Source organism: Chenopodium album, chromosome 7, assembly GCF_948465745.1.
Source record: "Chenopodium album chromosome 7, dcCheAlbu1.1, whole genome shotgun sequence".
In the NCBI taxonomy this organism is placed as follows: domain Eukaryota; kingdom Viridiplantae; phylum Streptophyta; class Magnoliopsida; order Caryophyllales; family Amaranthaceae; genus Chenopodium; species Chenopodium album.
This window is the reverse complement of record NC_137840.1, coordinates 18,576,871-18,602,292: the sequence shown is the minus strand read 5'-3', so window position 1 is coordinate 18,602,292 and position 25,422 is coordinate 18,576,871. Positions and strand designations below refer to the sequence as shown.

Here is a 25,422-nt window from a genome sequence, read left to right as displayed (position 1 = left end):
TGCCAAGAGCTTGACGTCGAGTATTATCGTAAGCTCTTATTCCTTGTGTGGACGGAGTTAAATCCTCATCCTTTATGCCAAGCATCCTTGCAGTCCTAAGTGGACAGACATTAATAGCCGATCCATTGTCTACAAGAGTCATGGGAACATTCATCTTTTTGCAGACTACCGTGAGGTTTAATGCCTTATAATGTTTATCACCTTCCGGGGGTAAATCTTTATCAGAGAAAGTGATTAGGTTAATCAGACTAGGGAGGTCACTCGTGAGGAAGTTAACTAGTCCCTCAGGAGTGGTGTCAGAATCTATCCCGATTTTGTCCAAGGCATTCATCACGGCCAACCTATGTTCTCGAGATGTTGCCAGAAGCTTCCATACGTTCATCTCAACTTTTGTCTTCTTGAATTGTTTAACGATGTCATTGTCTTCGATGATAGGTATAGGAACTTGCTGTACAGTAGGCATAGGTTGTGTCGAAACGGGAGGTTGCATCCTCCCGGATCTTGTGAGGACATCTATTGATGAATCTTCTTCAGCCCAAATGTCGTCCGTGGTGTATGATACAGAAAGTGAAGGTCCCACTATGTCTTTTAGATAGACATCTTCTTCATCACTGTCCCATACTCCATTAACGTTTATGTCCTCTTCTTGTTGAACTTGGAATAATTCTTTTCTATCAATCATTTTCTGCACCAAGTCCTTGAACTTGAAGCAGTTTTCTAGAGTGTGTCCTCCTGACTGATGGTATTGACAGTAATATCTATTCGTCCTTTTTAATGATTCAAATGGTCTCGGTTCGAGAGGTTTGACCTTGCCACTCTCGGAGAGCATTTCAAACATTTGTGCATACGGAATCCCAATTGGAGTGTAAACTTTATTGCTCTTCTTAGGTCTTTCGGTGACTTGTAAGGGACGGTATTTTGCCTCATAAGTCGTTTTTGCTGGCGTGAATTCTCTCTTAGGTTCTTCATCATATTGCTTGTGAAGTTCGTTCAAAATTTTAAGATACAGTGCGAGCACTCGCATCTCTACCTCATTTGCTGGTTCTGGAAGATTATCTTTGACATCGAAAAAGGTCTCTTCTTCTTCCTCTTCGACATTGGTTGCTTTGACAGGCTTAATGAGAGATGAGGGGTCAATTTCGCTTTCTTCATCGGAGTTAGCCAATGTGTGGGCTAGAGGTGCATTGTCAATACTCGGTTTCTTACTAGCAGGGGGCAACGGCAGCTTGTTACTGTCAATTAGGTCTTGGATAGCTTCCTTAAGCTTCCAACAGCTTTCAGTAGAATGGCCCCTACCTTGATGATATTTGCAATGTCCATTGGGGTTCCAATTAGGCGACCTCTTCTCGACTAGTGGATCTCCAAATGGTCCAATGGGAGTTATAAGACCTTTTACGTTTAGTCGATCAAACGCGGTGTCATAACTCATGCCAATAGGAGTGAAGTTTCTCCTAAACGGTTTCTTTTGTCCTTGATTGTTCATGGCGAGGACTTCTCCTAAGTTAAAGGCGCTAACATTATTTGAGTGGGCAGTTTTGGAATAAGAAGGATTGTCGTTCTTCTTTCCTTTCCAGCCACTGTTGGAGTTATTGTTGGCAGCTTTGGATTTAGCCAAGTCATCTTCAATATTAATCCCAATATCATAAACAACCTTAAAGGTATGAAGGTTATTTTGATATTTAAGATGTTTTGAATATTTTTCTTGGAGGTTTTTAATGAACAGTCTCACGAACTCTTTTTCACTTGGTACCTCAATCATTTTAGCTGAGGTTTCTCTCCACTTGTTAAAGAAAGATGTGAAGCCTTCATTCTCCTTCTGCTTGAGGATTTCAAGTTCTCTATGGTCAGTTTCGACTTGAACGTTGCATTTATACCTATCAACGAAAGCGTTTGCTATGGATTCCCAGGTAGAGGTCTTTTCCTTTTCAAGAGAAAAGAACCATTGTTGGCAAACGGTCTCGAGAGATAGCGAGAACAGAGAAGGGAAAACTTTCTTATCGATACCCTTGATACTCATTATTGTTTCAAATGCTCTTAGATGGAAGTATGGGTTGTCGATTGCCCTAAACTTTGGGATGTCGTTGGCACTGAACTTCTGCGGACGAAGATCTTTATCCACCGAGACCCCTTGGGATGTGAGTTCTTGAAACTTGTAGTCGCTGGACAACTTGCTTAGGCTTTCTTGCATGAGGTCCATTTGTTGTTGCTTCGCGGGATCCTCGATCTTAAGTGCGAGAAGCTTCAGTGTCTCAGTTACAGTAGCCAGTTGATTCTTGAGATCGTTGACTTCTTCCTGAGTTGCCATTATGACTCTTGCTTTCCTCTTGCGGGGTATAGGTTTGTCGAAAAGTTGGACTTGTACGAAGATATTATCTTTGATTAATCGTCCTTCTTTTCTTGACCACGCGCTGTAAATTAAGTCAATTTGCGTTTTAATTACTTGACTCGAATCAATTTGACTTTATGGTTTTTTTTTTATTTAAAAAAAAAGTATGCATATTTTTAGGGAGCAATAATGTATGTGTTTAGGGTTTTAGGGAGCAATAATGTATATGTGTTTAGGGAACTTAAGTATTGGAGGATTAATATCCGACTTACCCCCCTAAAAAAAAATGACGGAAAATGACGCGCTCACACAAGACTCTCTTAATCATGGTCAAAACATGTGTATTGGTGTGTGTATTAAGTGAAAGTGACATGCTTAGACTCTTGCGTAAGACCATGGGACTTAGTGCCTAAACTTGAATATTAGTTTAATTGAGCATTATAACAGCAAAATTAGTCGAGTTAAACAGAAAATTGACTAAATAGACCGTAGGTGATGACTCGACAAATAATTCGAACTGTCGCCCAAGCGACAGAACTGACGTCACAATATGGTGATTGGCGCCAGACTTTTTAGTAAATGTCTGGCGCTACGCACCATAAAGTGGCGCTACAGCTCAGATTTTGGCACCAATATTGGAGCCTCGGTCTGGGACTGTTTTCGATATTATTAGTCAATTAGGGTATGCCTAAAGTCGTACTAGGTCAATTCCGACTAAAAGAAAAGAAAAAAAAGACTTTATTAACTCGAATTATTTAATTAATTAATTAATTAGGCAAATTTCTTTAAGTCATTAATTATAATCTCAACACAAATCAACAAACGGTTAAGAGGAGCATAAGATGCACAACAAATAATGCACAATTAGTCAAGTAGGCACAATATGATGCAATGAATTCGCAACCTAACCATGGCTCTAGTTCTCTAAAGTTCGGGATATGGTTCAGTCAAACAGGGTCCATGGTTAATTGTTCAGCTGCACCGCGTAGAAGCCTAACCGTGTAGGGTTAACGCGTGTGGATAGAACACCGCGAATTTTTTAGAAAAACTCGCTTCCATGGTTTGGTGAATTCAACATCTCAGATGTACCCTTTGTTGCCAGGAGCTTTCAATCGGGTAGATAGAGCATGAATTCCCAGAGGGTTATGTCCATATGTAGAACACATATGGGTTTCAGAAAAGTGAGAAAAAATTCAATTAGGAAGCAGGATCGAGCAAACAACGCGAAAAACCGGTCGAAATTAGAACGCATATTTCTGGCTCGGTATTGGGGGAAATTGGCGCTAGCAAACAGAGACTGGCGCTAACTTTTAACTGTAGCGCCTGGCGCCAATATTGGCATCTGGCGCTACGGCTAAATGTTTAGCGCCAAGCTCTGGCCCCTGACGCTACTTCTCACATGCCTCAGCAGCTTTCTGTGCTCAATAAAATCATGCAGTTTCGCGCGGTATTATTTCAGTCCTAGTTGTGAAAGACCTTTCTCAAATTTCCTACGTGTAAAATTCTTATGTTTTTGACTCATTACGGATGGTCTTTCCAATGAGAACCTTTTTATGCATATGACACAATGTTAATCAAAATTACGCACATGAAATACTTAGAACTTTTCGAGTCTCATCCACTCATTCTAAATCATTGCCGAAACAAATTCAGGAATTAAAATGGAAATCCTCCCCAGTGGAGTCGCCAAAAACTGTAGGGAATAATTTCAAGCCTTTAGAATCCCATTAGCTTGAACCCCACTGTGATCATACACTAAAGTACGGTGGCGTCCAAAAGGGAAGAAGATAGAGCAAAAGAGTCGCCAACAAGTTTTTAAGGAACTTGTAAACCGTTCACGAGGTGAAGGTTACACCCCTTAACGATCCAAGAGATCGTCAACTCCATAAGGTCATAAACCAAAATAGGGTTCGGGGATGAAGGTAAAAATCCAACCTAAAAGAGATTAAACCTGCCCTAATAATAGGCCTCTACTTTATTCTGCTCGTATTCATGTGCGCTTTCTCACTAACATACAATCAATAGGATTAACCCTAAACCTGTTTAATCTATGTTGGTTGAATTTAATGCACAAATAAACCTATTATTGGCGATCACTTGAATTTATAATCATATTAACCCAAAAAAGATTATTTATTATCTTATTAAGCGTGATGACAAGTACAAATTCCCTTTAAGCATGCATAAAGGTGATCAAGCAATAACAATATAAAATAATGTATATCAAGCAACATAATAAATATTATTAACAATAATAATAATAATTCATCAATCATAATTATAATAATCATGTTAAGGCATAGCAAGATCCTAGGCATGATACTAACAAGGTTAATAACAAACCCTAGCATGTCACTAAGCAATAAAGATCAAATCTTTAGCCCTAACATGATACTAACATGAATTACTATTTGAAAGAACATAGGAAGCATCATACTTTTAATCATACTTAATATTGAGAATACCCTAGACATGATACTAGGAAGATCAAAACGCCCTAACATAACATTAAGAATCATAATAACAACCTAAGCATGATTTCTACATCATAATATCAATAAATCAATTAAAGTACTTACGTGGATGCCTCGTACCTCTTTCTAATTACAAAATACACACGTTAGTAACTTCAAGGAAAACAATTAACAAAGCAACTAAATTAAATAATTGAAAGAGAGATTTGGGACCAAACCCTCAGAAATTAAAACCTTTCAAGTCTAGGGCGAAGACAACTTCGAATATGGCTAGGTGTATCAAGATCTTGTGAATGCGGAATTTTGAAAGAGAATTAAGAAAAGAGAGATGAATGAGATGAATGAATGAAAAGAATTATTTGACTGATTTGTGAATGAAAAGAGTTGATGAATGAAGAATTAATGATTCTTGGTGAATCGTTGTTGTTTTAGAGAGTAGATCCCTTGAAAACGGAGTTTTTAATACGATATTTATAGAGAAAATCATCCAAAAAAGATAATTTATCAAAACAGAGTCTGAAGACCAAAGAAACACCGTGGCGCCAGCCCTGGCTCATTGGCGCCAAGACCAGTGGCTAGCGCCAGGCGCCAATGCTGGCGTCAGGCGCTAATCCTGATTCCAGGCGCCAAGGCCTGGGGTTGGACGCCAAACCGGATTTTAACGTGTTTTTGAAAATCTGATAATTTTACCGTACTGGAAGATAAAATAATATAATTTCAATCGAAAATGCTATTTGATCCGATTAAAAACTCTGAAGAGTCCTAATTGAATTAAGAATGACAAGACCTTCTAGAATGTTCTAGAAGACTAAAACCATTCCTAATTACATTAGGAATGATAAACTATATTAGGCCCTCCCCTAGATCATAGGGCCGTACTTAAAACTCAAACCGGGCCCAGGTTAGTAAATTGGCCATAAATTCCTCAATATTCATCGGAATTGGGCTTATAATATATCGTTGGAAAGGTCTTTGCAAGCCCCATCCGACTACACCATTATTTAACCCATATTATGGACTAACTAAACTGGATTGACTGTTTTCTTAAAAATAAAGTTTTCAAAAACAGAGAGAAGAAAAAAGAAATAAAACTTTCCGCAATACTAGACCTTTCCACACTTTCGTTTCATTCGATTATGATTCGACGTGAAAGGTACTCATCACTGGGTTTGGTTTTGGGGAGACATAAATGGGTGTCTACAACAGGGCTTTAAGAAATCATCAAGAATTATTGGTTTGTTGCTCTTTCCCCTTAGTGAACATATCCCCAGTTGCTTCTATTTTGTTCTATCCTTGTTTGTCTAGCTTTCTCATAATCTACCATCTGGATCTTGTTTCTTACAAAGAACATACAAGATAGTTAGTCGGCTAACATCATTGATGACAAATAGGTTTTTTGAGTGTCAGACAACTAGCAGAGTATTGAATATATGCATCAAAGTAAAAGATATCATTATTCTCACTACACGTATAATAGATGAAGCCAATACGACACACAAACCCCCCTTTGCAAATTTCAGTTCTGAATTCAGCTTTGAATTTAGTTATGAATTTCAACTCTGATTTTAGTTTTGAATTTCAGCTTTGATTTAAGTTCTGAATTTCAGCTCTGATTTTAGTTTTGAATTCAGTTCTTAATTTCAGCTCTGATTTCAACTCTAAATTCAGTTCTGAATTCCAGCTCTGACTTCAGTTCTGAAATTCAGCTCTGAATTCAATTCTGAATTCAATTCTGAATTTCAACTCTGATTTCAGGTCTTGATTTTAGTTTTGAAATTCAACTCTGAATTCAATTATGAATTTTAGCTCTGATTTCATTTCTGAACTCCATTATTCTTGTAGCTCAATATAGAAGACAGAATGTTGAGAGGGAAAGAAATGGTGATAGTGGTGGGAAATTGGCAGAGAGTCTTGAGTTATATACACAATAGGAAGATTTTTGCATGAAAATTTGCATAATAGATGTAAAAAAAAGTTATCATGGTAGAGTCATAGTTGAAAGGGTACAAATTAAATAAGATTAAAAACTAGCACATAAAAGCCAACCACCCTAAGATTCCAAGGCATTAATGTATTCTCCACATAGATTTCAATATTAGAAAAAAAAGAAAAAATGAGAGAGACAGGAATGAAGAAAGAGCACCTAACTGGAAATTCGAGTACCTTGAGCAAAAAAAGAGACCATCAGCACCTGACTGCACCTAAAACAAAGTCTAGATTAATTTAAAAATTCTTACTAGATAGGGTATTGCAATAGTTAGCTAATTGTAATTTGGGTCCTAATGAAAATAAGAATGACCCTCAGAACATTCAACAACTCATGGGTATTCAACTGCCACTATAACATCAAACCTCAAATCAAATCAACTTGCAAAATAGAGGTGCTCTATCGTATAAAACTAAATTTAACCACTAACTTACAAAAAAAAATAACACAAGTTCAAATAGAAAAATAAATCACTACAATGATAGTTTGTCGAAATCACATAAGAAAACAATAAAGAATAAAAGCATTAACTTACCCTGAAACCAAGAAGTCTAGGAAAATAGGTATCCTGATCTGATCCTTGGACCCATTTTAGCATTAGCGGAAGGGAACCTAGATTTAGCAATGATTCCGAAAGAATAGGTGGTCTAACACCAGGTCTCCACACTGCATAGGTTAGCCACTCATACCTTAATTCTCTGATCAATCAAACTTTGTGTTTGTTCGTTGCTCCTCAAATTGTTGATAGTATATCCATACATTTGCATTAAGCGTGATAGTTGATAATAATTCAAACTAATGACTAACCCCTTCCCCAACTCACATACACACATACACACACACATGAATGACAAAGTCTGAACCTTTTATGTAGATTTGGCACCCCTGTCACCTCCTGTAAAGTGCGCCTTTTAGCTTTGCTAGTTTTATTCGTTAATGGTTTTGAGGTCCCTTCCTGTCTTTATGATGAGACGCTTGTGCTTCTGATACATTTCCTCCCTTCTCTACATCATTGTTTTCATAAAAAAAGTACAATATAGATCATGTTCACATATAAAAAGAGATACTTACTCTAGGTAATTTAAATTAAAAGTAAAAAGATTCTATGAATGCAATGCAATGTTAGAAAGGAAAAAAAGATATAAAATCCCACACAATAAAAGGCTAAAAAATGCATATATTAAATGCAAATCAACACAACAACAATGGCAGTTACATCTATATTGTAGCTTCTTGTTGGAGAAGGTCTTAAATAGATGTACAAAGCCCTACCCCTAAGTCCCTAATTCTATTAATGGAGAATTGGAGACAGAAGTCAGCCAAAGAGAGTAGCCAGATTTGAAATCCTTGACCCCACTCTAACTTGACCGTGGACATTGTAAAAGGCTGAAAGCATGGCTTCCCATAGCAGTTTCCTAATTCCTCCTCCCAAGGATTTTTTTTATATAATACGTAGTACTCTTTTAGAAAACTTACTTTGATTTGTTTTTATATACTGTCACTGCAATCTGATAAAGAGTATTTAAAGTTCACCAAAATAAATTCACTTTTATTGAATTCAATCCCAAGAATACTACTACAATCATATTGTTTTGATTCAATTAAGTAGAGTTAATTCGACAATAACCATTAATGAACTTCCTTCAAAACCCAATTTAATTCACAATCATGGCATAAGCAACTTTGTATAATAACTTGTTTAAGAAAATATGCAGAAGTGACTTGATTATATTTATAAATGACCACACATAGACAAAATAAAAGCAATAATACTCTAAATTCTACAAAATTAGATAAGAAATTAAATTAATGTAAGATTTTACAAAAAAAAAAAAAAATAGTATATACTATTTTACTCACAGAGTATCTTACTCACAGAGTATCTTGAGTTCTTGTAGTACCTAAAATAAGTATGACTTTCATAAGCTTTTTAAACAATAGCTAGGTTAATGACAAGTTGCTGGACACCTTTATGCAATGTAATCAACTAATGGATAGGTTTTACGCACCTTTCAAATAGAATAGTTTATATATTTTGTCATCATTAGAGTTTCTTTTGACTAATACTATATAACCAATGTTTCAACTAGTTATCAGTCTCGATATGCAAATAAGCAGCAATATACAACCAATGACTAAAAAAAAAATATAAGATATTATTGTCAATTACTTCATAGTAGCAGGCACCCAAACCGTTATATATATTAAAACTCCCATCCAATCGCATGCATCTTTAAATTGCTAATTTATACACAATCAAGGTTTAAAATGCATCAGCGATAATTGTCACAACCAAGTATTTGCCTAAACCTTCCAATTAGATTTTCAATAATGAAAAAGTTACTCAACCTAGATTTTTTTTAACAGAAAATTCTTGAGCTTATATTAACTAATTAGCCCGGAATTGGTCCTTTTCGGAATAAACTTGTCCGTTAATTAACTTCTCTACTCGTATGTCTTCAATTGAACTTATGTACCCAAACTTATCAGCCTTGAATTGAACTTAGTCAGCTTACAATGTGAATAAAACATGGACTTAACTTCCCATAAGCACCAACACCACCCCAATTGAAAAAATCAAGCCAATTTGAAACTCCACAACAGCTAAAATCCCAATATCATAATTTCTAAAAACATAGTTAAACTAATTTCAGCAATTTCACCATCAATCCAAATTCTAACTAGTAGTATACATCTATATTACAAAAATTTAGAGAAATTTTAAACATGAGAATGAATTATACACATAATTAACTGACTACATCAAGCTAAAATCACTACAACTTTAGATTTTAGCAAATACCTAGCAACTAAAAGATAACCTAATTAAAGAAAATTGAGGAAGAATTGTACACACTCAAACACAAATTAAAGCTAAAATCACTACAACAAACATCATGAAAACCTTAAATTAGAGAAAAAAGAAGAGGGAGGGAAGTGAAAACTTACTAGTGGAAATGAATTTTCATTGAGAAGGAACAAAAATAGGAGGAATATAGAGATTGGAGAAGAGTAAAGCGAAGAAGACGAATGTATAGGTGAGAGAAATTATGCAGATGAACATTAACCTTAATGTAATAATGAATTAATGAACACCATAGTAGTACCATATGTTGTGATTCCTTCACTTTCGATTGATGATGTTGATTGTGATTTAGATGATGGTATTGATGATGATGATGATTCAGAGGATGATGATGAAGGTGACTCGATGGATTAAACAATCAAAACTCATTCAGAGAGAACAAATATTTGAGCAAGAATGAGAGGAGGAGATAAATTAGAATGAAATATTAAAAAATTAAAATAAAGGGCACGTATCAGTTTTTTCTACAATGAGATTAGAAGAAAATAAATACTTCCTCCGTTCTATTAATATTACAACAATGAACTTTTTGCACTATTTATAACTCTTGTTTGACCATATAATATGAGTTATACGTTAAGCAAAATATAGTCAAGTGGGATCTTGTTGGATTCGTCTCATAAAATACTTTCACAATATCAACTTTTTATAATTTTTATTCTTACACAATTATAGATATTTAGCATATAAAATGTGTTTTGGGATGCATAATTTCCTCCTTGTTGCAATATTAATAGAACGGAGGAAGTATTTAATTAGAAAATAAAAGGATCGAGTAACATCAAATTTAGTGTTACAACTAAGTGATACCTAATATCAAAGTGTTACTAAAAAGTGTTACATATTATTAATGTGTTACAAAAAATGTTACTTAATTCGACAATGTTATATAAGTGTTACGTAAAAATCAAATCATCCTAATATTTTTAAAGTGTTACCAATGGGTGTTACTTAAGCCCAATTTTGTACTAGTGGGATGTTCTTTAATGCTTCCTATTATCATGTTAGGATGTTCTTTAATGCTTTCTAGTATCATGTTTAGGGTGCTTCCTATATTTTTTAATATCATGTTAGTATCATTTTAGGGTTAAAGCTTTAATCTTTAATATTTAGTGACATGTTAGTATCATGCCGATGATCTTGCAATTAATATTATCCTTTATTGTTAACATGGTTATTATGATGATTGATATGATCATTGTTGTTAATATTATGTTGCTTGATATATATTATTGCTTGGTCACGACTTTTATGCATATTTAAATGGAATTTGTACTTGTAATCGTGCTTAATATAATAATTAATAATCTTGTTTAGGCTAATATGATTATAATTCAAGTTATCGCCAATAATAGGTTTGCTTGTGCATTAATATTCAACCAACACAGATTAAACAGGTTTAGGGTTAACCTATTGATTATATGTTAGTTAGAAAGCACACATGAATATGAGATGAATAAAGTAGAGGCCTGTTTTTAGGGTAGGTTCAATCCCTTTTAGGTTGGATTTGTACCTTCATCCCCGAATATCCAGTCATGGTTCAAGACCACTATGGAGTTAGCGATCTCATGGATCGTGAAGAGGTGTAACCTTCACCTTGTGAATGGTTTACAAGTTCCTAAAACTTGTTTGTGACTCTTTTACTCTAGCTTCCTTCCCTTTGGATGCCACCATGTTTAAGTGTATGATCACAATGGGGCTCAAGTGTGGGATGCTTGAAATATTTCCTACATTTTTTTGGCGACTCCACTAGGGAAGATTTGTATTTCAATTCCTGAAATGTATTTTGGCAATAATTTAGAATGAGTGGATGAGACTCGAAAAGTACTAAGTATGTCATGTGCGTAAATTGGATCGACATTATTGACAAATGCATAAAAAGGTCCGCATTGGAAAGACCATCCGTAATGCGTAAAAAACATATGATTTTTACACGTAGGAAATTAGGAAAATATCTTTCACAACTAGAATCGAAATAACGCTGTGAAAAACTAGATAATTAAAGAACAGAAAGCTGCTAAGGCATGTAGGAACTGGCCTTGAGAAAACAGTGCCATCGCAATGCAATGGCTATCTCGCTTGGCGACAATAACTGGCGACAGGGTCATAGTCTGGCGACAGGCACTACAGTCTCGCGTCGAGTTTTTTCAAATACCGAGCTAGAAATCTACCTTCTTTTTTCTAACACTTCTAGTACTGTTTGCTCGGTTTTACTTCCTAATTGAGTTTTTTTTTTCTCTTTTATGAACCCATATGTGTTCTACATATGGTCATAAACCTCTGGGGATTCACGCTCCATCTACCCAATCGAACGCTCTTGGCAACGACGTGTACATCCGAGTTTATGAATTCACCAAACCGTGGAAGCAAATTTAACTTGCAGGGCCTCTTAGAATAACCTATATCCTTGAACTATAGAGGAACTAGAGCCATAGTTAGGCTGCAAACGCATTGCATCATATTGTGCTCACTTGACTACTTGTGCATTCCTTGCTTGTGCATAACCTATATGTTTTTACACTAACCGTTTGTTTGACTATTGAATGAGTCTAAATAAACTAATTAATGACTAAAGGATTTTGCTTAATTAATTAATTAATATAAATAATTAGGTCTAAATAAATTGATCAAACCTGACTTAGTATGACAATAGGCTTGTCCCTTTAGAGTAAGATACTGGAAACAGTCCTAGACGAATGTCCCAACAATGGCGCAAAGGTTTGGGATGTGGCACAACATGCTAGTGTTTAGTGCCTAGCAACAATGTTGTCATCTGGCGCTAGACATTTTAAAAGAATATAAGCTTTAATGATTTTATAAAAATTTCAAAAGAATAAAATAGCAATAAAAGTGTGCAAAAGGGCAAGTGTTCCAATGTCTTTGATATGAATATATCTTTGATAAGAACACATCTCATATTGCGTCTCTTATCGAGTGCTAGGTACCGTGCCTGAGAAACATGAATGCCAAGTGAGTGATAGACCGCATGATAGGGATTGCCCACATTTATAAAAAAAGGATCACAATACAAAAATGCAAAAGCACAAAAAAAAAAGAAAGAAAAAAAAGGAGAGCAAAAATATAAAAAAAAGAGAGTCCAAAAATGAAAAACCTCAAGCATAAAAATCTATAAATTTCAAAAGCAAGGTCGCACATACACCTTGGGGGATTATCTAGGGTCTTGAGCCTTTATCCCCTTCTTCTTTAACCTTTAGCCTAACCACGCTACAACCCTTAAAAGACCTCTTTGAGGTATACACACACTTTTGGAAGGTTTGGCTAGAGCTAGGTTTGGCCTGATTCCTAACGGATACGCAGGTAACATCACAATGAGGTGCAGCCATAATAAAAATTGCATTCATATTTACATTCATACATAATCATATTAAGGCATCTCCAATGCTCATCCCTATTCATTTAGAGCAATACTTGGGCGCTTGATCCGTACGTGATTAGCTTGCCTAGCCTAAGAGTCACCATTATTTGACTCTTTTCAAATATATATATATATATATATATATATATATATATATATATATATATACATATATATATATATATATATATATATATGTATATATATATATATGTATATATATATATATGTATATATATATATATGTATATATATATATATATATATATATACACTTCCATACACTTAGTCTTTGCAGCCTAGCTTTAGTGTCACTTTCACACACATCACAAATACTTGGACAAATAATCTTCCTCTTAGGAACCTTTTGTCATGAAATCTTAACACAACATTGAAGTACACTTTGTCATATCGAAATAAAACATCATCACATCACAAAGTATGAAGTGCTTAGCCTCCGTGCCTAAGTTACCCAATTACTTTCATCATCAAGTCAATAATTGAGACAGCCCAGGATGTTATAATTCATGAATGTTATTTATGGAACTCATAGGGTAGTCTTTTAGATGTTTTCACCCTATTTTTCATGGTTTTCTTTTATCATTTAAGTCTTTTCTCCTTTAAATTCTCTATTTCTTTTTTCTTCGTGTTTTACTTTCCTTTATGTGGTTTTCTTCTTGTTTTCCTTTTATATGGATCTTTTTCTCTTCTATTTTCTCTCTTTAGTTACTTTTGTAGGTGCTTAAGGAGTTAGCTTTGCAAAGGGGTCAAGAAGAGCAAAAAGGGCTAAGCAAAGAAGAAGCAAGCTCCTTGAAGAGGGCTTGGAGAGGGCACGGAGAGTGCGCTCAACATTTTCCAAATGCCGCGAGCGCGGGTCCTAAGGGTTGCGGGCGTGGATAAAGTGCAGCAAATTAAGGATTTTTTGCAGGAACTCTCCGCGCCCTGGCCGCAGTCTAGCCGTGGGCCCGAAGATTTTGGAGAGACCGCTTTCTTTGGAGAGACTGCGACCCCCTGTTTACACTTGGGAATAGGGAATCTGCCGTGCCCTTACCCGCGGGCGTGGGATACAGTACCCGCGGGCGCGAGTCTTGCCCTAATTTCCCGCGGAGTTCGTTATGGGTTCCGTATCCATTTCTCCGCGACCGCGAGATATTCTTGGAGAGGGTGCGGCTGATTAGTTTTTATTCTTTAAATACTCTTGTAATTCCTTTTTAAGTCTAACTTTTAGATTATATTTCATTTGCTTAGATTTTAGAGAGAGAAACTAGAGAGAAGTTAGAGAGAAAGTAGAGATTAAAATTCTTGGATTTTGATTTGTATTACAATATTGCTTCAATCAAGTTTTGATTTCTTCTTCATATCAATGAAAGTTTGTGAGATTTATTTCCATTGAATTTACTTCAATTAAAATTTTCTTTAATGCTTGAATGTTTGATTTAGGTTTGAGAATTTATAGATTGATTGATTTTCCTTTTGATTTAGCTTGAAATGAATATGTTTGTGATTGAATTTGTTTTGTCTTTCAATTTCACCATGATTAGTGAGTAGATTAGTTGCTAGGGAGAAGGGGAAGCATGATTGATTAATGATTTTTGCTAGTTGATGAGCATTGATTGATTGAATTGTTGCAATTAAATTAGTTGACATAGTTGGGCATGTAATTAATTAGACTAGGAGTGATCAACCTATAAGATTAATCTAGATTGCATTGTAAATTTCAATGACATGAACCCTTGATTTGAGAAGTGGTTTAATTGATTAAATTTGATTGTGGTTCTCCTTGTTAGCCATTCATAGTGAACCCTAGCTTTGCTTAAAGAAGATAACCTTTGGATTCCTTTGATTCCAACTATTGTTTTTCCCTTTTAATGTTTAAATCAATTGAATGATCTATCAATTAGCATAATCATTGATCTTACATGTGGAACCTATATCCCTAGTGTTTAGCATATTGATTGAATTCCTTGATTTGTCTATCTTCTTGACATTTTAGTTACCAACCACAACAATTGATGCTCTTCGATTTAGCTGGACAATAGACTATAGCATAGTTCCTATTCATTCCTTTGGGTTCAACCCTTAACTTACCGCATACTTGTATAAGGTTTGTTAAGTGTTTATAAATTTAGTTTGACCAACAGAGGATTAGATAACAACCTAGTTTTCCTCTTGTCAAAATGGCGCCGTTGTCGAGGAATGAAGTTGGTGCTTTGTTATAGTTGTTGAGTCTATTTCATTCTAAAAAAACAAAAAAAGATTTTTCTCTTTTAGTCTACACTTGTAGCCGTGCTACTAATCATCTTGAAGTTGTATGCATAGAGCACGTGGTCATTCACTAGTGCCATTTAATCCGGAGATTGAGAGGGCTATTACAAGATTAAGGGTTGCTAGGCGGTCTTTGAGTTCTAGCATTTCAAGTGAGGAAGAACCACAACTAGAGGAACAAGCAAGAATGGGAGAGAATCCGAGAGTGGCATTAAAAGAATTGGAAATTCTCGGTGCATATAGATTTGAGAGTAGAATTGCTCCACCTACAACACCGACAAATGATTTTGAAATCAAACCGGCTATGATCACTTTGATAGAGAGGCGACAATTTAGTGGGGCCAAGCATGAGAACCCACTAAATAATCTCAAGGAGTTCGAAAAATATTGCAATACTATCAAAGTGAACGGAGTTTCCCAAGAATTCATCCGCCTCAAGCTCTTTCCCTTTTCTCACATTGGGCGTGCTTTGGAATGGCTAGACAAGGAGGTTAAGCCGAATTCTCTAACGACATGGGACGAGGTTACAAAAGAATTTCTATCTCGCTTAGCTTCTATCAATAAAAGAAAATGACGGAGGCAAGAGCTTTGATTCAAGGTTTCAAACAACAAACAAGTGAGAGCCTCTATAAAGCGTGGGAGAGAAATAAAGAGTACCAAAGGGAGTGTCCTCACCACGGAATTCTAACCTATCAAATTATTCAAATTTTCTATGGAGGCCTAAATCCTCAAGGCAAGTCATGCCTTGACGGGGGAGCCGGAGGTCTTATCATGAATAGGAAGGAAAAAGAAGCGGTAAACATCATTGAGGATGTTGTGAGGTACTATAGAGATTGGCAAGATGGTGATAGAGAATCAACTAGCAAGAGTATCTCTTCAATGTACTCGGTTGATCATTTAAATGCAATAAACAATCTCACCTCACAAATGGCAAACTTGGGGAAGGAAGTGAGTACAATCAAGGAAAAATTGTAGAATTCTTCTTCCCAAGCTCCAAGTCTTTCCTCCCAATTTAAGGGGAGAGGTACTCCTTCTAACTCTCATCCCCCTCCTTCTTCTAGTAACATGCCTAGTGGATGTTTGTTTTGTGATTTATGTGGTTCATATAATCACATGATGCTTGTAATTGCCCTCATGCTTTTCCAGATGGTAAAAATGATTTTAATAACAATGAGAGTGACCATGTGATCTATGTGTCAAACAATAATAATGTGCAAAGGTTTGATAATCAAAGGGGTCAATGGAATAAGGATTACCAAAACCAAGGTAATTTTGACAACTATAACCATGGTGGTGGTTACAGTAACTAAAGGAACCAAGGTTCTCGAGGAAACTATAACAATCAAGGTTATAATAGCCAAAATCAAAACCAAAATTATGGTAATCAAAACCAAGGTTATGGAAATAATAATCAAGGTGGTAGTAACCATAATCAAGGTTATGGTCAAAATCAAAATAGGGGTAATTGGAACAATCAAGGTAGAGGCAATTTTCAAAATAATGCTCAAAGGGGCCCTCCACCCGGATTTGCTCCAAAGACTCAAGGTGATAATTCCTATTCACAATCCTCTTCCTATTGGAATAATTTGGAGGAAATCATTGAAAATAAAATAAAGTTGTTGAACACTTACATGGCCCTAAGTGACAAGAAATTCAATGAGATGATGACTTATAATAAGATGCTTGAAAACCAAATTTCTCAACTTGTCAATGCTTTGAAAGACCATGCTAGTCCTTCTTTTTTACCTTCCTAAGGCTTAGATCCCAAGAGACCCGTGAATGCTAATTTTACAAGGAGTGGTAAGGTTCGTGAGGAGAGTTTGCCTAGGAAGAGCGAAACTAAGGAGGTCCCCAAGGAAGTCTTGGTAGAGGATGAGAGAGATGGTGCATCTTTGAGTGAGGTTGTGATTAAGACACCTAGAGAGGTGAAATTGGAGAAAGAAATTTTGAAACCCAAGCTTCCATATCCACAAAAATTCGATCGTGAGACATTAGGTTGATGAACAATTTGGAAGATTTATTAACTTAAGCAACTTCATCTTTCTCTACCATTTACCGAAGTTGTCACCCAAATGCTCAACTATGCAAAATTCCTCAAAGACATTTTGAGTGGTAGGAGGACTTGTGATGTTGTGGAGATGGTAAACTTAACTGAGAATTGTAATGCAATTATAATGAACAAGATGCCACCCAAGTTTAAAGATTGAAACTTCTCTATCCCTTGTGCCATTTAAAAGATGCAAATTGATAATGTCTTATGCGACTTAGGGGATAGTGCTAGCCTAATGCCATATTCGGTTTATCAAAGACTTGAGTTAGGTGAACTTTTGCCTTCAAAAATTAACTTGCAATTAGTCGATAGGTCAATCAAATTTCCTAAGGGTAAGATGGAGGATGTTCCTTTGAGAGTCTGGAGGTTTGTGATTCCGGTGGATTTTGTGGTTCTTAAAATGGATGAAGATACTACCATTCCTATTATTATTGGTATTATTGCTACCTCTGGTGCCATGATTGATGTAAATAGTGCAAAAATTTCCCTTAAGGTAAGAGATGAGGTCATGGAATTTGACTTAAATGAAAGAATGAAGTATCTATGTTCTTCTTTAGAAAATTGCATGTTGATTGATTCTCTTGATCTTGTTGTATCTTTCATGCATGAGCACTTGCTCACTTCTAATGATCCTCTTGAGAATGTCTTGTTGAATAAGGATAAGATAGGTGATCCTATCAAGGAAATGGTAATGTAGGAGGATTTGCTAAATGGAAACATCGAGGAAGTGGATGAGCATATGTGCATGAATATTTCAAGCCAAGAAGCTTTGAAACCTGCCACTTCAATGGAAGGTAAAGGTGTACCAATGGTTAAGCTCAAACCACTTCCATCACACCTTATATATGAATTTTTGGGACCTGTAGGGAATATTTCAAGCATTAGCCCAAACTTGAACCCCACTGTGATCATACACTAAAGTACGGTGGCGTCCAAAAGGAAGGAAGATAGAGAAAAAGAGTCGCCAACAAGTTTTAGGAACTTGTAAACCGTTCACAGGGTGAAGGTTACACCATTTAACGATCCAGGAGATCGTTAACTCCAATAGGTTTGGAACCATGACTGGTAGCTCGGGGATGAAGGTACAAATTCAATCTAAAAGAGAAAGAACCTGCCCTAATAATAGGCCTCTACTTTATTCTGATCGTATTCATGTGCGATTTGTGACTAACATGCAATCAATAGGATTACCCTAAACCTATTTAATCTACGTTGGTTGAATATTAATGCACAAAAAAAAACTATTATTGGCGATCACTTGAATTATAATCAAATTAACCCTAAACAAGATTATTAATTATCTTATTAAGCGTGATTACAAGTACCAATTCCCTTGAAACATGCATAAAAGGTGTTATCAAGCAATAACAATATATATATATATATCAAGCAACATAATAATCATAATAATTATCATAAAATTATAACAATTATAATCATAATTGAAATAACAATCAAAATTATTATAACCATATTTATCATAATTAAAACAATCATGTTAAAGAATAATAATAGCAAGATCCTAGGCATGATACTAACATGATTAATAACAAACCCTAGCATGTCACTAAGCAATAAAAATCAAAGCTTTAACCTTAACATGATACTAACATGAATATTAGGAAGAGAATAGGAAGCATCGCGGGAATCACAATTGTCATATTTGATATTAGAAATTTTACCCTAAACATGATACTAGGAAGATAAAAAAACCCTAACATGACACTAGGAATCATAATAACAACCTAGACATGATTTCTGTATCATAATAACAATACAAACAATTAAAGCACTTACTTGGGTGCCTCGTACCTCTTTCTAATAACAAAATACACGCGTTAGTAACTTTAAGGAAAATAATAATCAAACAATTAAATTAAATAATTGAAATAGAGATTTGTGACTAAACCCTCAGAAATTAAAACCTTTCACGTCTAAAGCAAAGGAAACTTTGAATTTGGGTAGGTGTTTCTAGATCTTGTGAATGCGGAATTTTGTGTGCAAAAGGCTAATTTAGAAAAGAGAGAGAGAGAGAGAGAGAATAATCAAGAGATTCTTAATGAGAATTGGTAATTGAAAACAAAGGTTTTAGGATGCTATTTATAGAGAAAATTAGCCGGATATGATAAGAAATGAATCATAGTTTTGAAAAGAATAAAACATGACCGCAGCGCCAGACACGCGCTTGTCGCCAGACGACAGATCTGTCGCTAGACGCTGCGTGTGTCGCCAGGTGACAGAGCTGTCGTATGGCACTAGAAATAATTTTCCACGCGTTTTCTTATTTTGATAAAATTTAAGCATACGAGAGGGCAAAATTGTATTTTCCTTAAAAATAACTTGTTTTAATTTTGATTAAAACTCTTAAAAGTCAACTAAAGTCAATTTATCAATGCTAATTAAATTGGGATTCAAAAGAACCTTCTAGAAGATTCTAGAAGACTATAATCAATCCTAATTGCATTAGGAATGATAAATCAATATTAGGCCCTCCTCTAGATCATTTGGCCATAACTTCCTCATAATTCATTGGAATTGGGCTTATAATATATCGTTGAAAAGCTTTTTTCGAACCCGAACAAACTACACTATTATTGGACCCTTTCTATGGACCAAACCAAACTGGATTGGCTGTTTTTTTTAAAATAGGTTTTCAAAAACAGAGAGAAAGAAAAGAAATAAAAATTAATCGCAACACTACACTTTCCACACTTTCACTTCATTCGATTATGATTCGACGTGAAAGGTACTCATCACTAGGTTCGGTTTTGGGGAGACACAAATGAGTGTCTACAGAAGCCCCCACTTTGACTGAGTTTGGGGAAACACGAGTTTCGAAAACAAAAGTCAAAGTAGGGATAGGGACGGAGAATTATTCAGAACGTTCTGCGATCCTAAATCATTCTTGTAATGCCGATACCTGCAAAACTAGCATTAGTTAAACAGATAAAAGAGTTCAGAAACGCGTATCTTGCAACGTCGAGCACACGTCTCTATAGGTAACTAATTTATGTTGCATTTGCTGTTGTGACAACCTTCTATAAGCTTGGGAACGCCATCCCGTTGTTTGTTTTGACGATCTTCCGCAAGCTAGAGAATACCACCTGAAGACTGCTACGCCTGTAACTGCCTCCCATTCCGCCGCGATAAACTTCTACAAGCTAGATAACCCCATTGAAGATTGATTCGCCTAAAACGACCTTTTAGCGCTTTGTAACCATCTTCTGCAAGCAAGGGAACACGATCAAAGATTGCTTTGCCTGAAACGATCCTCATTTGTTGCGACAATACCCTGATGTGTATTACCGAAGACCAACACCTGTCGATCCTTTGCTTTGCTATGCTTGTGCGTCGGCGCTTTTGTTGCTTGTGAACTAGTATGTTGGTGCTTATGAATTGTGAACTAGTATGTCGGTGCCTTTGCTGTATGTATGAACCATTATGTCGGTGCCTTTGCGTGTGTATGAACCATTATGTCGGTGCCTTTGCAATGAGCCAATGTTTAGGCGCTTTAAGCCAAGTGAGACGATCATTTATCAGGTCGATCACTTAATGCGATTGTAACCTAGCAAATTACTAAATCATGTCAAATTACTTATAGGGGCTAACTGGCGTACCAAGGAACCCAAAATTACTGTACAAGGTCAAAATAACCGTTCTAAATGGATGAGAGTTGTGTCACCGCTGAAAAGTCGCTGGCGCCAAGATTTGGCTCCGTCGCCAAACGCTGAACTCTGTCGCCTGGCGACAGAGCTGTCGTTTGGCGGCAGAATCAGGATTCTGTATAAATTCCCTTTTCTTCTTCATTTCGCCGCTGCTGCTCTACTTTCTACGAAAAATCGCTGCGGAATTCGAATTGCTCTAACTTGTTGAATTTGTTGCCCGTTTCTCAACCAAATTTGATAAAATTTGTTGAAAATTGAAGCTTTATTCATCTACTTTCCTGATCTATGTAAGTTTTCTTCAAACCCACCCCGATTTTTACTGAATTTATGTGTTTTTGTTTACAAATTTTTAAAAAATTTAAACCATCTTTTTGCTTAATTCGCTTTGTTTGTCAAATTTTATGCCATGAAATTGCTTGATTATGTTTGTATATTGCCTTGGAAGTATTTTGAGACTTGTTTGACTCAATTTGGTGAAGAAACAAACAATTCACCATTGTTAGACCTCTTGAGGTCGAGAAAACAATGTGGCTTGTTCTTGATGTCTTTGCTAGAAATTCTTGTCCAATTTGTCACAATAATTACCATAATATCTCAAGAAATTCTTTGGATGCTTGTAAAATGTCATATATGCTCAAATTGAAATTGTGCTCTGTTTTAGTACTACGTACTCTATTTTTGCGAACATAGTATCATGCGGCTAGGCAAACCTTAGATACTACAGAACCTTAATTTATTTTAATTTTGCATAATATAGTATGGCTAGACAGCAAGGTTTGGGTTCACGGTCCTGAGATACGCGACGGGAGCTTGAGCCCGTTAAGGAGGACGCCGACCCGTCCACTTCTCTTGGCCCCTACCTGAGTGGGATGAGCGGACTTTTTATTGTGCCCCCGACCACCACATTTATGAGAGGGTGCGTCGTGGGATCACCGCTGGCAGAACACGTTGCCATGGCTCGGGCAACGACACTCTGGGCAAGTTGTATAGGACGTTCTTCAGCGTCGATGGAGAGTTGAGACTTCTTTGGGAGTCTCGTGGGCTGACTGCCCTGTTTGAGGCCACGCAGGCCATGAGCACTTTTGACGGAGGTCACCGCGTGGTTCGTGCTCTAGTGGAGTTCTTCTGGGACACCACCAACACTTTTCACTTTCCTTGGGGTGAGATGATGGTCACCCCAGCCGACTTCAGTCTCATCTCGGGACTGGAGTTCAGTTCTACTGTGCTGCCGTTCGACAGCAACTTCAACGTCTACTCTCTTGATGTTGATGACCTGCCGGGTCCGATTGCTGTTCAGGCCCGTGCTGAGGTGGAGTCATCACAGTTCAGCACCAAGTATATTCGCCGGTCGACTCTGGTGGCAGCTTTCGAGGACGATGCGACCACCCGAGAGCAGCAGGTGCGCATCTTTGCGCTTATTTTGCTGTCAGGTACGTTTTCCCCTTACAAGAGTAGTAGGGCGCTGCTTTACTACCTTCCTGCTGTCCGCGATCTTCATCTTATCGGGGCTTATGACTGGGCTAGCTTGGCATATGCCGATTTTCTACGAGCGTTGCAAGACTCTTATCGACACTGGTCTTACACGGGATACATCGCTCTGTCTGGCTTCTGGAGAGTCGTAGAGGTATACTTTATCTCCTATTAAGTTAGCTCTAAGATTTTTGTTAGCAATTGCTGATATCTTTTGTCTTTTGTTGATCTGAGTCTACGAGTACTTTCCTTCACTCGCGCTGGCGAGGCCGTCGCCACGTGGGTTTCTTGTGGGCGCCTGCTGGGGAGGGCGCTACATTCGGGCGACAACCGGCCATGTTTGAAAGCAGATCCTCTCGGTATGATCTTTTGCATAGTTAATATCTTTGTATTGCTTTTTGGTAGATCTTTATCTAATAGGCATTCTTTGTAGGAGCCTGAGGTGTTGTATAAGCAATGGGGTGGTTTTGTTGTCCTTAAGATGGTCGCGCAGTACACTGCTAAGTGTTGCTACTTCCTAGGGACGTATGGGGCGGCGGCATACCTAGGAGAGATAGTTGCTATTCAGCACTCCTCGGATATTTTTGTCGTCCCTGCTTCTCCGCGACGTCACATGTTCAATGATGTGAGGCTGCTCAACATGTCGGAGAGGTCGCTTGCTGGTACCCCTTGGAGATCTCACGCTGTCCTAGGGCGGTGCTACAAGGAAGAGTTGCTGTCGTTGTTAGCTCAGGCCCCTATTCTGTCTGCAGAGGCGACATTATGATTTTTATCTTTTACCTTTCGCTAAATAGCCCCCAAGTGATATTTAACTCACTTTGGTTTGCTTTTTGCCAGGCTAGGTCTACTGAGTTTGTTCCCCCTCGTATATCCATCCACTACCAGGGGACATACGGGCATATCGAGTAGATGATTCCTCCGGCTCCCGAGGACCAGCGCTTTATGGAGCGATCCATTCCTCACCACAAGACTCGGGTGAGTTTATTTACTCGCTATTTGTTCATATCTGTCTTGCATTGTTACTGACTTTATTTCTTTGACAGTTCTCGCGCGAGGTGGTTACGGCGATGGCGAGGTGCATAGACGCCTTCCGGAGCCAGCTCATACGGATGAGGAATGTGGCTACGTGTCGTCGCGACTACGCTGTTTAGGAGGTAACTTTTTTTCTTTTTTTCTGCATTATTTGTATTTCTATTTTGATTGCTTCTGACTTGGTTTCTTCTTACAAGGTCATCGCATTCCTTCTCGTACCCGAACGAGACCTGAGGTTCGGAGAGAGCTGGTGAGGTCTAGCTCGTGACGTCGCCGCACTAGTTCTGGCGATCGGGGTGGTTGATCTGACGCTGCCCGGACCGAGGCGATGGATGGCTCGAGCTCTTCATCTGAGGGTGTACATGCTGAGCCGGTAGGCCAGGGAGAGGCGACTTCGGCTCCGAGAGGTGGTGGGATGTACGAGGTTGGCTCGTCATCGCAGCAACCTTCACAACCTCTGCCTCTGTCGGTTCATCAAGGCGACCTTGGGTGGACGGGTCCTGAGCTGAGTTTTCCTCTTCCTTGAGAGACTGGAGCTGGAGCTGGCGGGGAGCATACTCCTCGCTCTGCTTAGTTCTTTGATATAATGAACATCCCTCATCATCTGCGTCCTCCAGCATCGTAGTTTGTACCTGTGTTTTTTTTATTTTGACTTGTATAGGACTTTGCCTAATTGACAAATTTATTAGCCATATTTGTATATACATATTATTATCTATTATGACTGTATTATTCTTGCATTTATTTTTCATTTTTATGTGTATATTTGTGTGTGCAAACAATTTGTGAAATAATTTTGCGCAAAAATTTCCGTCATTTTTATTATTGGAGAGTATCCGACTTTCTCCCCTAAGAAGAAAAAATGAAAAATAAAATTGGATTTGCAACAAACCTAAAATTAAATTAAGTCTGAATAAATCCAAAAAAGAAAAATTGAAGGAAAATATATGAAATTAATATGTAAGGGTATTTGTAGAAAGGGATAAAATCGTAAAGTCATTGTACGAGTTCGAATCATAGCCATAAAAACGCGGTTTGAATAGCTCGTTGATAAAACGCTGTAGCGCCACGTGTCACCACGCTTTTTGCACTAGCGCCATGCATTGCTTCCGTCGCCAGGCGACAGAGTTGTTGTTTGGCGCTGAAGTACGCCGACTCCGAATCCTTTCCGGATTGAAACTGCATCGTTTTTGTGTATAAATAGCCCCCCTAATCTTCCTAATTTCTTCATAATTCCAGCAGATAATCATAGTCTTATCTTCTTAACAAATAATCATGTGTTTAGTTACCAAGAGTTTTACCAATTTCACTCGTGAATGGTGCCGGTCTTCAACTGCTAAGGAGAGAAAAGAACTTGACTTTTTTCAAATGGGAGGTATCTATGGTGTTAAGGGGGTAGATCTTGATGTAGATTTTATTCATACTGCGTTAGAATATTGGGACACAGATACTCATTGTTTTAGACTAGGGTGTGATGAAATCAGTCCTTTACCGGAAGAATTTGGTGCCATCTTAGGCTTCCCTTCATTAGATCTTGCGGTAATCCCTAGAATAAATTAATATTATTATAAATATTTTGAGCGCTTCTTTAATTTGAGAGACAAAGATCTAACAAATATTGTAGATGGTAGTGTTGTTAATTTAAAAGAATTTGCATTCCATTACTTTGATAGACCTTATTCTGAATCTTTTCATGTTTATAGAAGAAGGGCTTTTCTCTTTTGCATGCTTAACCAATGTCTTCTCACTAGTGGTAGAACTAATGAGGGTCAAGCAATTATATTAACTATTTGGAGCAAATTGAATTTGGAAGAAATCCAATGCCATTAATTGTTGGAGAGACTATGCTTAGTCTTGATGAATTGAAGAGGAATCCAAAAGCATCTTTTCGGGGCTCTCCAATTTTATTAC

The 25,422-nt window shown here is 37.1% G+C and overlaps 1 non-coding gene across 1 annotated transcript; it reads right to left on the bottom strand.

Moving 5' to 3' along the window:
- Window positions 1–15,871: 15,871 nt before the first annotated feature.
- On the bottom strand, window positions 15,872–15,977 carry LOC145641329 (small nucleolar RNA R71). Its single transcript, XR_014115368.1, has one exon. It is a non-coding gene; the product is annotated as a small nucleolar RNA R71 (small nucleolar RNA).
- Window positions 15,978–25,422: the final 9,445 nt, after the last annotated feature.